The 12,088-nt window shown below is 30.8% G+C and overlaps 1 protein-coding gene across 1 annotated transcript in view; it reads right to left on the bottom strand.

The window, feature by feature from the left end:
• The window catches only part of LOC117687165 (uncharacterized), a 28,553-nt gene extending 24,048 nt beyond the window's left edge, over window positions 1-4,505 (bottom strand). The window contains exon 1 of the mRNA XM_066069252.1: window positions 3,946-4,505. The gene's annotated coding sequence lies outside the window, so the exon portion shown is untranslated. The remainder of the gene's footprint in view (window positions 1-3,945) is intronic.
• Between the last annotated feature and the right edge of the window lie 7,583 nt (window positions 4,506-12,088).

Here is a 12,088-nt window from a genome sequence, read left to right as displayed (position 1 = left end):
ATCTCTGCATATATACTAAGAGATTCATTGGCGCTTGCGTTCGATAAAAATGCGTGTAAAACGTTTGCCAATGGTCTTTTTACCTTCGTACCGGGCATAACCACAGTCCCACTCTGTGAATAAAATGCGGCGAATCAAACTAGAGACAACGTGTTAAGATCTGTATTTGCTCATAAACATGTAGTATCATCTTGCAAAATGCACTGTTATAATTTTTTTTTTACTTTACTTGTAAAATTCAACACCTGTTTCATAATTTTTTCTCACAGTTTATTTCTTACATAGTTACTTTTTTTATTTAGTGATTGACACTTTTCAGACTTTATATGTGATTTCAAAGAGACAGAGTGTCATGTCTCAAGGACTGACCTCTTAAAACAACATTGTGCAATTATCAGATCTCCATTTCTTGGACATCAAAGACTCATTGAGTTTATTTAATTATTTTATATCTGTGAACCTTTCACTCAGCTTACTTATATCATTACCTGTCAATTGCAATTTATACTCATTGTTAAGATTCTTATAAATAGTTATGTACAATTTTCAATGCGCAGTCTGGAATACGGCGGCCAGCCCCGGCCACGTCCTACTCTCCCAGAGTCTTGAGTCCGGAGGCCACTTCTGGTCATATCCGACTTGTTTGTAACATGTCTGTCTGTTAAATTGTTGCCATCGTTGAGTCGCGTCCAATAATGTGGAATCCTGCATCAATTGCCTGTTTATTTCTCTGGAACTGTATACTGGTGGACCTTCGGGAATACGGCAAACCTACCCTTCGTTTTAGCTTACGGCCCACAGCGCGCCCCAACCTTTAACCTTATACACTTTACACCAACATTCCCTCACCCGGTTCGTACTGCACACGACCGATGCAGATCCAGATGAATTCTCTATCACCGTAAAATCTACGCGGTCACAGAAATATACTACTTTGTTTCTCAGTGTTTACACATCTAATATTGTACTATGGTCTGCTATCAATTTTTTGTAATACGTCACAAGTATGACGCAGCTACGACGGAAAACCTAATCGTTGCTTGCAACGAGCTCGTCTCTAGTTTAGTTATACAATTATTAAAAAAAGAAGAAGAAATTTTCCCACTGTGACCAACATTTTTCAAATTTCCTATGTTGAAATTTTTCAATCGAAGCATATTTCTCTATCTTGTATTTAAAGCTCAAATTATGTAATAAATCTACATACATATGTAGTTTGGAATCTATTTCTGCTTAAGACATATAAATATGAATTGTTTTGTAGATAATATTATGTAGGTCACAGGTCTATTGTCTACATTTAGAGAATTTTCCCCAAGTTGATTACATTGAAATCAACCTTTTTTTGTTTTTCTATATATAACATACTAAGAATATTCCACAAGGGTAAAACATTAGTATACCTAAAAAAAACATATTGTATTGTTTCTATTTCTTCTTTACAAAAAGTGCAGCAATCATTTGCAATGATATATTTTTTTATACCCCTGCAAACGAAGTTTAGGGGGGTATAATGGTTTCACCCTGTCCGTCTGTCTGTCTGTCCGTCTGTCTGTGTCCGTCTGTCTGTCTGTCCGTCTGTCTGTAGACGCAACTTTGTCCCCCCTATAGAATTTTTTATTACTGCATGGAACAGTTTCAAAATTTGTACATATGTTGAATACCATCTGAAGATGTGCACCTGCATTTTGTTTTAAGATCAGACAAGATTTAATGATTTTATGACTGTTTTCATTTTTCCTTATTCTATATATTGTACATTAATGTAGAAAATTAAGGGAGATAATCCTTACAGATTTTATTGATTAATTAATAGTATTAAAACACTCTTAAATATATTTATATGAATGCATCCAGATAGAGGTTTTTTGGCTTTATGTCTTAATTAATAAAAACAATTATTTTTTATAAGTATTCTATCAACTGACAATGCAAAGTTTTTGTTTGTCAATGATAAATTCTTAGGAGCTAATAAGAACATCAAAGACAAGTGTGGCTGAATTCATTTGTCCAAAGAGAGCAATTATCTGAGCCATGGTTCAGATTGAGCATGTGTTTAGGGGAAATTGATAATCTAAAAAATAGGTGATGGTTTTGGGGCTATTTTAAAATTGTTTCATGTAAACCAAAAGGTTCTATCATTATAAGGAAATATATGATATCATTATTAATAAAGAAGTTAAACTATATTTAGAAGTTGTTTAAATTTATTAGTCAAGTAAATTGATGAAGTGACCCTATTGGGCATTAATTCAAATGAAATTCAAAATTACTGATCTGATTGTAGTGTTTTGGCAATTTTAAAATTGTTTGTAATATTAAATTTTCCTTTTTTACATATTTTTACATAGTATGGTTATTGTGGTAATGTTTTGGGAGTTTATTAAATTTAACAAGCTCATCAAAGAAAATTATAATCCTAGTATGTGATCAATTTTCTGATATGGAGTTTCATTGTGCCATAGGAGAAAGTGAGGAAAATTTGAAACAACTAATTGCATGTGTCAATACTCTTCTTAGAAAGATATTGAAAGTTTTATCAACAGAAGAGCATTGCTTGGCTACCAGTATTTCCATTTATTGCAAAGGGAGGGGTTATTGTCATTTTGTTGGTTTTTCTTTAAATCAATTAAATTAAAAAATATATATATATCATCAGATACATACATTTGTAAACGATTACTGTGATAGATATGTATTTACAGTGAAATTCTGACAATTTTGATTTTAATTTTTCTTTGTTAACGAACTTTTTTTTTTGATTTTTTTTAATGTGTTCCAAACCTTTATTATTCAATTCATGATCAATTATAAATCATTTGAAATTAGCCTTGCGGGGGTATTAGTCCCATTAGGACAGTTCTAGTTTCAAATAATAGTTCACAGTAAGAATCCTGTGTAGAACTCTGTACTATAGCCATTGAACCGATGTATCATTTGTCGTCATAAAACATATTTTGAAACAGTCTTGTATGCACAACTTTTGTCCATCTGGTGATTGATTATTCCATCATGATATTGCAGTTGGGACCAGTAGTATAGTTCAAAGTTTTATAAATTGCCTTGGTACATTTTTCTATTAGTAATATCACTATATTACTGATATCACTATATTACTGATATCACTTGGTGATATAGTGATATATTTCACAATGTGTGTTCATTTTAAGATTGTACACACCAAATAAAAGTACGAATGATGCACGGTAGCTTCGGACAAAATACTTTAAATAGGCATATGTTAACTAATGACGTACGACCAATGCATGCAATGTTTCACGTATACAAAACAAAGGTGTTATTGCAATTGCATTCTTTTTAGTACAGAAATAACGCATTAATTCTTACTAAAAAATCTGTAAAATTTTACTTATTGAATATACCATAACACAAAAATCAGTTTCTAGGTCTTTTTTTGTTGTTGTTATGAACATACTTTTGTAAATTTTATCTTTGAATAGGATACATTTGTTATTGCAATTACCGTGTAAAACAGATTTAATGATAAACATTTCGATTTTTAATCAAGTGAAGAAATCATTTCTTAACTTTCTGTTTGGTTACCGTGGTAATATTTTTAAAATCGTATTCATTACTAGTAATTAAACATGAATTAAGCATTAAAGTGTCATTTAACACAATCTTACTATGGAAATGGGAGCAGCAATCACATTCTAAATGAAATTCAACGTTTTTATTTATCAGTCTTATCAACTATAAATCGATGAATGTGCATAATGACCTGATTCAAACTGTTTTCTAATAAAATCGATATTACTTTACATTTATTTATGAACTGTTGAAAATCTATATTTAGGGTTTTAATATTCATTTGTTTTAAATAAATCTTTATTTTATTTGATAAGATACAACTTTATGCGAGTACACTTCAAAGGCTATGCTTTTAACTCAAAGATACATAGTTATTCAATTCATGCTACTTACAGTTCCAAAAATACAGCTGTCCACTTCACCACTGAAAATGAATAACTGAATTACAAATATGTGCCGTACCCACACATGAAGCTTGCAGGTTTATACATGTATAGTGATGTGAAAAAAGAGCATTTTGTTTACGAAAGGATTCTTTTGGAAAGAGTGTTCAGTAATGCAAAATAACAATAAAAATCAATAGTAATTACTCATTAAAAGCAGATCTCGGGTATTGATGCGTTTACGCTGTAATTATTGAAAAATGTTGTATTGATTTAAATGTCTCCACCAACAAACGGCGACATATCAACAATCTAAATTAATGTGTTAAATGCACTTACATCATTAATAAAACAATTTTGATGAATAATGCTTGGACTTTAATGAAATAAAACAAGAGGCCTTAACGGTCACCTGAGTACCATATCACATAAACAGGTTTGTCGAGGAGTCCCATATATGAACTTATCGTGTTTCATTTTTGAGTAGAAAAATTATAATATTGTAATGACAACCACCTTCTTGCCGTTCGTAAAGTTTTAATAGTGCTTCACGATTTACTAATGCGTCAAAGTATAAATTTAACTGTGCATTAGAACTTAATTTTAATTTCTTTATAAAATTGATAAACTGTATTTGCTTATTTATTGGTTTCAATTAAATCCACATGTATCTTATTTGTGAAGATACAATGTATATCTGTATATAAGTACACCACAAACGCTTTGTTATTAAATTAAATATTTAATTCATGCAACTTGCAGCCTGGTGTCTAATTCACCACTTAAAATGAATTTAAATTCAAAGATACCGCACCTGCACATAAACCTCGCAGTTTCATACATGAACATGTGCAGTGATGTGTTTCCTGGACCAAGGCAACCGGGGTATATAAAGTCTGCAAGGCAACTGATTGCAAAGTTGCTACTCGGTCAATCGCAATTTGTTTTGACGGATTTACCAATTTTTAAATCAGAATGCATGTGCATATTATTCTGTTTGCTAAATTTACTGCGACCGTCTTTAATGCCACAGAAAGAATAATAGGGGTCTTCTGTATGTAATTAAGTTAAAATATATGAAAATTGTTTATTTATTAATTTTTTTTTTTTTAATTTTCAAAAAAAAAGAAAAAAGTTCAAAACAACGAGCAAACAGTTGTGGAATAATTACCCTGCCCTCAATTTGGTAATCAGTTCAATTTGTCAAGTTAAAGGAGATCAGCAAAGGTCGAATAAAGTTTTCAAAAAGTTGTAGATATACCGTTTGAAATAAACACCCATTATGGTCTTAGCTACTTATACATATTTGTATACTAGTATAGACAAAACAATTTGCTACGCAATAAAATGTTGTCATGTTAAAAGAAAACAAAAGGGAAATAAACACATTGAAAGGATCAAGATAATGAGTGTAACAGTACCCATAATGATTTTAAATATTATTCATTAATAGCTAAAGAAAAAAAGCAACGGCGCTTTAGTTATGAAAATGCGTGAAAATATACAACTTATATTTTTTTGGAAGACTGACCGATTTCTGATTTTTTAACCGGTTACATGTACCATCGTTCCGACCGAGTAACCGGTTAAAAATTGCCATTCCTAAAATAAAGCATTGCGTTCAAATACAATGAACGAATTATAAAAATTCAAATCTGCCGTAGCCTTACATAAGCTTTAAAACCACACCTTTAATCGTCGGACATTATTTCGTCCCCTTGTGAGACTAACAAAGGATCATTGCTCTCAACCCAAGGTAAATTTAATGTTTACATAAAGATGTTTAAATTTGGCAAAACCGAATCAATTAAAGATAAAATACATATATGATAAATGCTGTCGAAAACCCATTGTATTGTTGGATTAAGAAACTAACAATAAATCAAGGAAGGACTTGTACACAAACCGCCCTGATTTTCTCAGCTCAACATAGAGTTAACGACTTTAATTTTACGTTGGCATCAAGAATTTAATTGATAATGAGCGTTTGATATCTGTTTGTTTCAATAAAACATATCTTATTTGTAAAGATATATCTCAATATGAGTACACTAAAATTCTGTTTTAACTCAAGGATACATATCTAATTCATGCTGTTTACAGATCGAACATACAGCTGTCCACTTTACCACTGGTTATGAATTACTAAATTACAAATATAAATGCCGTACCCGCACATTAATCCTGCAGGTTTATACATGTACGTGAACAGTGACGTATTTCCTTTATTAAGGCAACAGATGTAAAAAAAAAAAATCAAACAAACAAACAAAAAACCAAAACAAAAGGTGTTCAATGATGAAAACTGTTAATCAAGATCAATGGTATTTCAAATTAACAGATTTCAAATATCGTTGCCTGTATTAATTGACATAATTATTGCCACAGTAATTGAAACCTGGTTTAAATGTCTCCACAGAGAAACTACGACGAATCGTCAAGCTTAACTAATGTGTTAATTGCAGTAACATCAATATTCAATCGCAACGACGTAAAACAGTGTGGTCAACTGGCTGATGAATTAATTAATTAGAAGTATTTGATCTGTGTAAAAATGGTTTACACATATTTTTATCCGTGGTAACTAGTATAAATGTTCGAATAATACATGAAATGATTAACAATTACACGATGCAAAGACTGGGATATCATAAGAATGTATTGCTTTAGTGGAATGCATGGCATTAGCGATTTTCTCTTAATGACGATGTGACCCAACAAAAGAAGTGGTCCTAATAAATAAAACCTATTATGAAAATTGCCATAACAAACAACTGAATAAACAAAATAACAAGGGTTAGCAAATTCACAGATCCACGATTCGACTTAACATCGTTATAAACATAAGCAAATATTTTGATATTTCAATCTATTTGGATAAAGACAATTTTATGATTTGCAAAAAATTTCTAATTTGGATCTGATAAACAGCATCTTAATTTTTGTAAAATTATTCAACAAGTTTGTAAATAAACAATGTACTCGTCTAATATGTAACGAACATTTTAATTATTCTTGTCAAAATCTTATTGACTAAATTTCAAGATTCTGAAATCAACGACAGCACATATTCAGTGATACAGTAAAGAGAAATGGCATTTTCCTTAAAACAGATATCAGGTATTAGGGCGTGTAGGATGTAATCATTGACACCTATGAATATCTACCTGTCTCCACACACAAGCTGCAATAAATCGACAAGATAATGTTCCATGCAAAAGCATGGATATGTTTACATTAGAAATATTCTGGCAGGTGAAATGCTTAAAATGTGTGCCTCAAAATCTAGTTTTCAAGCAAAGGGAATCCATAAAAAGATTCTTTGTATGAGGCATAGGCTCACAAAAGGATCGATATGTAATAACATGTGTTCCTTGTTACAAATATCATCAATAAAAAACAACATTATATCTTCAAAAACAGATATCAAATATCAAGACTTGTACGATGCAATCATCTTTATATTTGATTTACCTGTCTCGATAGACAAAATGCGATAAATCATCAAGCTAGACTACTGCTTTATGCAATAAAATCAATATCAAATTGTGTAGCCTCCAACCAATTTTTACGCAAGTCACCTGATTATGTTGAATTATTAATTAATAACTGCCAATCTTTTGTTAGCTCAATTGTTTTGTTCAGGACAAGTCTTGTCTACACATTTTAGCGGTTGCCGAACCCGATTGAAACACGCCTTTCCTTATTATTATTTTCGTAATAACTCAGATTTGAAACAGAATTAGACCTTATTTTGTGCAATTGATATTTTCCTTCCCATAAGGATAATTTATGCTAAACTACGTTGAATTGGAATCAGTAGTTCTTGAGAAGAAGATTTTTAAAAATGCACCCCCCTTTTTCTATAGTTTCAAGGTTTTCTCCGCTTTGAATATAGATTGGACTTTTATTTCTGCAATTTATATTTGCCCTCCCATAAGGATGCTTTGTGCCAAATTTGGTTGAAATTGGATAAGCGGTTTTAGAGAAGAAGTTCAAAACGTAAAAAGTTTACAGACGGACGGACAGACGGACGACGGACAAAAGGTGATCAGAAAAGCTCACTTGAGCTTTCAGCTCAGGTGAGCTAAAAACTAGTACGATGCAATCATTATTATAATTGATTTACCTGTCTCGATAGACAAAATACGATAAATCATCAAGCTAGACTACTGCTTTATGCAATAAAATCAATATTAAATTGTGTAGACGCCAATTTTTACGCAACTCAGGTGATTATGTTTCTTCGATCGAATTTCACTACCTGGCTTTGCACACTTTTCAAACATCAATCAATCGATGACATTGACAGAGGAACGGGGTTAACTGACTCTTAGTCATATCAAATCAAAACTGTTGAAGTTTTAGTTAGTTCATTTAAACAAACAATAAAAGTAATCCAATAAAATTTAATCAAATACAGGAATAACTATATACATATACACAATACATAATATACACAGATTCAACCTTATTTAAAATGCCACATATATGACACATATTGATAGAGTAGTACAAGCGTGAAATAGCTATATGTAATAATATCTCATATAGACCAAAATGTTTCATAAATATTGTTTGAATGACATTTAGTCTCATCTTTGTGCGAAGAAAAAAAGGGAGTATCTTTTAATGACCATGAAAATTAATTCAACCAACCCATACCGAGTGTTAATGAGAATCAGTTGTATCGAAAAATGTAGAATGTGGAAAGCCGGATAAAATTCTTTCTAGTTAACATTACCGAGAAAGAAATGACTATATAATAAATATGAATAATACCTTAATTCTCTGTTGATGGTAAAAAAAATATATGAGCGTTTTAATTTCCTAATCTATTTTATAAGTAGTTAATATTAATTAAACACTTTTATTTAATCTCATTTCCTACACATATAAGCATTAAAATTATTATTTTTTAATGATATAAATTAAGGGTGAACTATATAAATAAGTATCAACGATAAAATAATCAGCCTTTTATTTTATTTAATCACAGATACAGAGTCTACACAGACAGAGTTACAGACATGATAGTTGAAAATAGTGTACAAAATATGATAAATACATTATTTTTATCAAGCCTAAATCCAGTTTTTAAAAAACCTTAATCCTTGCTAAAACAATATTAATTTTCGAAATTATCTTTTACCATAGATTTGCACCAGAATTTAGAATCTCGATCACAGAATTTGAAAACAAAGATTTTGCGATGTTCATTAGAATGGTTTATATGGAAATATTTTTTTGTAAATTTTTCCTCGTAAATTTTTTTTTAACAGGTCCCATAAAAGTGGAAGTGGGGGGGGGGGGCAACTCCATGTTATTTCAATTTTTTGTATGTAAATTTAATAAAAATCTTTGCTGCGTAAAAGAGTAGGGGGAGGCTTGATGCTACGTGCCTGTATTCTTACACCATAGCTAGGCCACTAGGTCATCTAGATTTCTGTCCTGTCATTCATGTATGAAATACAATCGATTTTTCTTAAGAACAATGAATCTAATAGAAGTTTAGAATGTGCATTTTCTTACGCCACAGAGAGGTCACTAGATCTCGTAGATTTCTATCTAGTAGTAAATGTATGAATTACAATAGATATTCTTAAGTAATACAGGAGAAAAACTTAATGTATGTCAATATTTCCATTAAAATATATTTTTTTACATTCTTTTATTATGCATATATATATATATTAACTATCGGTGGATAACTGTTTTACAATACACTCATGAGTATCAGATTTTTTAGTACTATGCATATCAATCAATAATAACACTACATTACTTTTTCTTTGTAGCATACAGCTAATTTTAGTTCTATGCTATTTGGAGCAATTAAAGCAAAAAAAAACAACAACAAAAAAAACAAACAAAACCAACAAACAAACAAAAGGATGTTTGTAAAATACTTATGCCCCCGTCCCTTTGACAACTCTGCGAAGAAATTATATTGAAAGTGTAAATAAAAAGAATGTTTCTACGTCCATGTTTAAGGGGCATAACTCAAAAAATTCTCGATCGTACCCAAAATCGAATTTGACCTAAACATTATCATGATATACATATATCTGTATACCAAATTTCATTTGAGGAAGTGCAAAGAAAATGAACGAAAGCTGCAAATAAATGGAATTTTTCTAAGTTTAAGGGGCATAACTCTGTCGAAAATGGCTCTTAATTTAGATATTGTTATGATAAATCTGTATACAAAATTTTTTATTTCAGTTTGTGTAACTTCTGTGAGGAAAATGAACACAAACTTGGACACAGACAGACGGACAGCAGCAAAGCAATATACCATCCCTTCTGCGAAGGAAAGCATAATTAAAAAGCGAGAATTATATGTAGCAAGCGATTGGCATTTTACGTGTTTATTGATTGCTAGCTTTAATCGAGAAATCATATCGAAAATTATTTCGAAAAGTTATTCGGCATGTTGTTATATCATTTTAAAACGCCTGCACAGGTATGAAGATCTTGTATACATTGAGAACCATTTATAAGCTTACACAAAGAAAGCAAAAAAAATTAATATATCATAATTTTGTATCAATTGTATTAGATTCCTCTGTTGACTCTCTTTTAGCTTCTATTGTGTTGTACGAATCTTTTGGGACTGCGCATTTCACAGATAGTACATTATTAAATATTTTATACAGAATATATTGTGTTCTTCTTAAAAAAGATATGTTGTTGCAACCTCCTGACCCATCTTGATGATTTTCACGGACAGGTAAAAAATCACGAAAAAATACATTGAAATTCTCTGCACCTGTTTTATTAACATGGAATGGTTTGCCGGTGCATTATGAAATTATTTTTTTATAAAGAAAAAATAATTTGTAATTGGTGAACACGGAATGGTACATTATGAAATGAATATTTTAACCGACTTTTATCGTTTTGGATAATTTTCACGGACTGGTACATTTTTAAATTGATATTTCATGTAGATGTTAAAGGGACTAGGATACGATTTGACTTTAAATTTTCAAATTTTATTTTTCCATTTTCGATCTTTATACTGATAAACATAGATGTTACGTCAAAATTTTAAAGTCAAATATCAAGTTATAAGCACGATAAGAGTTCATAATTCTTTGTTTTGTAAACAAAGCTCGAATATTGTCATTGTTTCCATATGTGTTGTATTGGTTCATAATTCTTTGTTTTGTAAACAAAGCTTGAATATTGTCATTGTTTCCATATGTGTTGTATTGGTGCAAGTTTCAATCAAACGAATCTTTCTTTTGTTGAAAATATAGTATTTATGAAGATACTGAATTAGTTTAAATTGTTTTATAAGTCATTTTGTCTAAGAAGTGGTTATTCTCTACATTACAGTTTTTTTACACAACTACAAGACTCGAGCTTTGTTTACAAAACAACCAATTCTCGCCTCAGTATCTCGCTTGTAACTTGACTTTAACATTCAATATTTTGGTCAATCAAATTAAAATACCCCAGTAAACCATTTTATACTTAAAAAATGAAAATAGAACTTTTGATCTCAAATCGTGTCCAAGTCCTTTTAACAGATACTTTGTATGTGAAATGAAACATAGCGGTGATACAGCGAACTACATTGAAGCATTTAAAAGGGGTTTACTCCAGAAAAGTTTCTACGTAATGTTTTGACTGACCTTTGTCCAAGCAGATCGTAGCTGGGCGGAGATAAGACATTACCGCTCGTGACTTGAATGAGAAAGAGAAATTGAATTGAGTAAATTATAAGTGTTGCCGATGAAGGAATAATCATTAGTTATAAACTTGCAAACAAATTTATTAAGGTCTGTTTATAAAAATTACATGTATATTCTATAATAGTACAACTTTAAAGCGTTTTAAAGAACGATTGTGAAAATTTCTTTGGCTGCGAGCCGTCGACAATATGTACATGGATAAGAATGGCGTAGCTAACCAACTAAATTTCCTAGCATGGAGTCCGAGAATACGGACATTTAATATTTTGAAATGCGAACGAATGATCACTTGTGAACATGATGAATTTAGATGTAATGTAAAAGAAAGGCAATGCAGGCGGATGCTTAGTGGAAAAGTAAAACAATTGCGGACTAATTCGTCCTAAGGTAAAGAAAGTTTCACACTGAGTAACCATGAAGAAAGTTTTTATACAAAGTAAATTTACAAGC

Source organism: Magallana gigas, chromosome 1 (assembly GCF_963853765.1).
Source record: "Magallana gigas chromosome 1, xbMagGiga1.1, whole genome shotgun sequence".
NCBI classification, from domain to species: Eukaryota; Metazoa; Mollusca; class Bivalvia; order Ostreida; family Ostreidae; genus Magallana; species Magallana gigas.
Note: the sequence above shows the minus strand (reverse complement) of the source record. Positions and strands in the feature narration are given on the sequence as shown.